Consider the following 5,636-nt stretch of genomic DNA (forward strand, 5'->3'; position numbering starts at 1 on the left):
AACTGATAATGATATCAATCTGAAATATACTTTGAATATTCTTGATATACAATAACACTTGGTTAATACACTGAGATTACTTTTTCAGAAAAACTGCAAAAGAGATTATCAACAATCAATGAGATAGCTGGAAAAGTGATCTTGAAAGACAAGGGTTCTCATAAACAATCTTTGAATATCCAGAATTGTGAGAAGCCACATTGACCAAGATTGAAGACTACTTTTTGTTCTTCCTGTATTCTGTTTGTAATAATTCTTTTAAACAAAAACGAAAGCGAGAAAAGCCAGCTAGAAACTGGTGGCTACTTTCTTGGGTGAAGAGTGTTCAACAAGAAAGAGTCGTACTTTGATTCTGTGTTAGATTTCTGAGTATCTACAAGGATCAGAGGGTGATTAATAGGAAAGAGATCATTAAGATAGATAGGTTTCAAGGAGGAAACTGGACAATCTGTAATTGATTCTTTCTATTGGAGAAGAAAATCTGAAATCCATTTGGATTGTCAGGACTGGATGTAGGTTGTCAAGTTGACAACTGAACCAGTATAAATTCTTGGTGCAATCTTCTCTAACCCTTAACTCCTTTGATTTACTATATTGCTATATCTGTATATGTGATTAAAATTAGATGCATGTTAAACATATTCTATGATAAGTAATATTGTTTAATCTGATAATTTGACTTGTATGCATCTTGATTAATCTCATATCAATCTAATAAAACTTGCTAATCTTGTATGCCACAATTTAAATTCCGCTGTGTGTATGAAATTGATTTAATTTCTTAAAGAACTGATACATTCTGATATATTCTGATTATTACGAAATATTGAGAGGTAAAGCTGTGGAAATCCTTGCTAAGTTGAAAGATAGTAAGATGTAACAAGATCAAGATTGATCTGCAAAAGTTGTGTGAAAACCAAGAACATTCTTGCTTTGAACACTTAGTGGAAAATCTCACTTTTGTGAGGACTGGACGTAACCCATATTGGGTGAATTAGGATATATCTGTGCGTTATTTTTCTTCCCTTATCTCTTTACTTTTAGCCTTTCAATTGTTGAATTAAATAGATAAGCTAAAACTCTCATTTTCAACTAACCCAAAATGTTCTGCATTTCTGGTTCCAAAACCAAGAACGTTCTGCCTTTTCTGTTTTTACAACCAAAATCAATCTTAAGTTAATTTTTTCAGGAAATTTTAAATAGGTAAAATTAAAATTCAAACCCCCTTTCTTGTAAATTGTTACTCATTGTTCCCTTTTAGAGCTCGGGTTTGACAAGTTATCTCAAAACTTCCATACTTAGCTTGAAAAGATTATTTCCACATCCCATTCAAAAGTGATTGAATTTATTTTATCTATTTGTTTCAACAGTATGCTTTTGCAATAAATTTTATTTTGAAGATACATCTTTGGAGGTTGGAACAAGTGCTAGTTAAACATGGAATAAAATAGAAAATAATAAGGTGGTGCTTAATACTCTTCACAAGGATGCCATCAAGCCACAATTTGTCTCTTTGGCTAGAAGGAGTCCACCTCCAGGTAACTTTTATAAAGTCAACTCGATGTTGCGACTCTTAAGGATGATATTTGGAAAATTGACACAATTATTAGAAATGGTGAGTGTGTAGTTTTGGCGACTGCAACTTGGAATATTACTACTATACTTGACTCTGATATGGCTGAAGCTATGGAGTCCTGATCGACGCTTCATTTGGAAATTGACTTAGAGTTTTGACGTACTATGATTGAAAGAGACTCCCTTAATACTTTAAGAGCTATTAATGCCTTTATTTTTTTAAAAAAATAATAATTCTTATATGGGCTCAACTATTGCTGATTGTCATAATTTGCTCTCTTCATTCACTTTTTAGAGAATCATGTGAAGAAAATTGCTAATGTCCTGTTCACACTCTAATCAAATTTACTTTCTGATGACTCTTTTTGGATTGATGAATGCTCTTTTTTTATTTGTTTTTTTTATCGTAAATGATTTAAGTGACTATGAATATCTTGATTTTTATATATGAAAATTTACAAAAGTGCTACCCACACCCCTCACATTACTACACATACCCCTATTTTTGAAAAAAAAAATACCCAAAATGTCATTTGATATTTATAACATTTTTTAACTTCATTTCTTCATTCATCACCATTCTTAACATCTCATAACTCGTTTATCACAAAATCATCATACGTCACCAACCCTAACTCATAATCATTCAAAACTCACATCACTCACTCATAACCTACACCCCATCAACTTTCTCTTCACATTGTGGTTAAAGTGATCTAAAAAAGTATGTTTGTTGTTCTATTTTTGAGTTCAATTTTCTTTATTTCTAAATTTGGGGATTGTACGTGAACTCAATTCATGTACGTTGTGTTGTTATGTGAACTGAATTCACGTATGTTGAAAAAAATTATAAATCTTAGGATGTAAGAAATCTTAATTCACGTGAATGTACATGATTCAAGATTGCGTAATCAATAGAGTTTGAATATTAAAATAACTATGTGAATTCAATTTCACGTAAGTTTACGTGAATTGAGTTCACGTACGTTTACTAGAATTCAATTTACATAAATGTATGTGAGCTCAGTTCATGTGAATTGAGTTCACGTATTAGTTTAGCAAAATCTTGAAATTTGTGTTCCTTTCTGGATGCAGATAAATGGATCAAAGAGGAGACAACAATGAAGAAATGTATGAAGGTTTGGAACATTTAAAGGATATGGATGATGGTTTGGAACATTTAAAGGATATGGATGATGGTTTGGAACGTGATTTTGATGAAATATATGATGATTTTGATGTAGTGAATGATGGTGTTGAACCTGAAATTGAAGACGTTATGAACAACGGAGGTAAACCTGTTATGGTTAATTTGACTGATGTGTTTAGCATCACCATGATGTTTGATACGCGAGATGATTTATTGAAATGAGCTAAATATGTTGGAAGGAAAAATGGAATTGTCGTTGGCATTTTTAGATCTGAAACTGCGACAACACTACCAAGAATAAAGACAAAATTAATTTTTGATTGTGAAATAAGCGGTAAATATAGATCTTGGAAGAATCATAAATGTACGAGGAGTACTTGAAGTAGAAAATGTGAATGCCCATTTATATTGAGAAGAACACCATCAAGTGTTGGTGAGGGATGGTATGTGCATGTAATATGTGGTGTTCATAACCACGAATTGGCCAAAAAATTGATTGATCATGCTTTCTTAAGCCGATTGTCTCAAGAAGAGAAAGTTGTACTTGATGATATTAGGGTTGGACAACAGGCGGGTACAGGCGATTTCAAGTCCAAATTCTAGATCCAACCAAAACCGCGGGTAGTGCTCTAAGGCCCATTTCTGACCATTTAGACTTAGAGTTTGTGTGGGTCTCGGGTTATGCAGGTTTTTGAGTGGGTAAATTCGGGTTGGGCTATTGGGCCATTTTAAATTTCTCACGTTCTATTGTTTTTTTATTTATTTTAAATTAAGTGCAGTTTATTTTTTTTTTTTATAAATTAAGTGCAGTTTTTTTATCGGTCCTTAAACACTATTGGCTTGATAACATTAATAAGCATTTTTATGTTTTAAATTATTAATTTTAGCCAAATAAATTGTTAATTAATTCCTTCAATTTTAGACTATTTTTATTCCATTTTTTCCTTTGAGCATTGAACTTGTAAACTATTCAAAATAGTATTATTTTAACTTAGTCTAATTTAGTCTCACTTTAAAAATGATTATTTATCTTTCAGATTTATTTTGTCCCATTTTTACCTTGCTATGAGCTTTGCAAAATGAAACATGAAACCATACATCAACAACAAAGACTTAAGCTTTAAATTGTACAACATATCAATTTAAATCTCCAAATAAAATATTAAATTCTTAAAAAAAAATGTGATTCACTTCAACCATCAACCTACACATAAAACAAATTTAAAATTATAATTCAGATTTACTAAGAAAGAAAACATATTGAAAAATTGAAGACCATAGTATCTCTTTATTCATGAAACAAAAAAATCTTAATACCAAATTAGAAAGATTCAAAATTAAAAACTATATCAACTTATTATTATCATCATTATTATTATCTATGTAATTTCTACTCATCAAAACTATTCCATCTACATAAACATTAAAAAAAATATAAAAAAAAACATACATTACAAAAACAAGAACATCTTAAACCAAAAAATCCTAAATCTTAAACCAAAACACATAAACCAAATCAAAGGCCATATGTCATAAGTAAAAAGACATCATAACCCTAAAAATAACCCTAAATCTTAAAACAAAACACATAAAAATAACTTTAAATCTTAAAACAAAACATAGAAAAACAGTAAGACTTAAACCAAAACTCATATACCCTACGTAATAAGATGCCTTAACCTTAAAAATAACCATCAATAAACATAAAAGACTTAACAATACCGTGTTGATGTGCGATTGTAACCCTTCCTTCACTCCATCAAGTTTTTCCGATAACAAATCGCTAATTTTGAAGAGAGAAAAAAGATTAAAAAAAGTCACTAAGAAAACAAGGAGTAAGTTTAAAGATGTGAAAATGAGAGACACAAAGAGATGAGAAGAGAACCTACCTGAGTGTTTGGTTCTCTTTTGAGAGTGGAAATGATGGCTGTCATGAGGGAATGAATGGTAGTAGGCGACAGATGAGAGAAATGAGAATTAGGGTTAGTGGCGGTTGGATGAGAGAAATGAGAATTAGGGTTAGGTTTGTTACTATCACATTTATATAATGGGTCGTGCTCCTGGGCCTACTATTTCCAGTGGCCCAAACTCCATTCACATATATATATGGTCGGGTTCGGTTATTACCGGTCCAATTTTCACAATCTGAACCCGCCCGCACATAATCAATCCAATTCGTTTTCCACATCTGTCAACCCGGTTCACTCGACTTAACCCGCCCGAATTAGTTTTTTGGGCCTCGGACTGGTCGGTTTCGGGCGGGCCTGCCATTCTTGACATTGATGGAACACTATAAATATGTCTATCAATATAGGAAGATAGAGGGTTCAGATGAGTTGAAGGACATATTTTGGACTCATTCAGACGGTATCACTCTTGTAAATAATTTTCACATAATATTGATTATGGATAGCAAATACAAGACATGTAGGTGTCAAATGCCATTACTAGAAATTATTGGTGTTACATCTATTGAAATGACATTTTGTGTGGGATTTGCGTATCTACAGTCTAAGCGTGTTGATAGTTTTATGTGGGCACTACAAATGTTGAAATAACAGATTACAGGTGGTGAAGTTGAAGTAATCGCTACTTATGGAGACCTTGCTTTGATGAACGCAGTTCAATATGTTTTTTCAAAAATAGTCAATTTATTATGCTCGTTTCATGTATACAAAAATGTCAAAGTGAAGTGCAAGATGACTATTTTTACAAATAAGAATCAGGTGCAAATAATGGAGGTATGGGAGGCTCTTCTTTACAGTTATGATGAAGCTCGGTACTACATGAATTTGACTATCTTTGAATGAATTTGTAGTAGCTCTTTTATTTTCAATGAATATGTACATGACAAATGGTTAATTCCTCAGAAGGAAAGATTTATTGAGGCATGGACAAATAGAGTTATGCA

This window comes from Cicer arietinum, chromosome 4 (assembly GCF_000331145.2).
Source record: "Cicer arietinum cultivar CDC Frontier isolate Library 1 chromosome 4, Cicar.CDCFrontier_v2.0, whole genome shotgun sequence".
Classification (NCBI taxonomy): Eukaryota; Viridiplantae; Streptophyta; class Magnoliopsida; order Fabales; family Fabaceae; genus Cicer; species Cicer arietinum.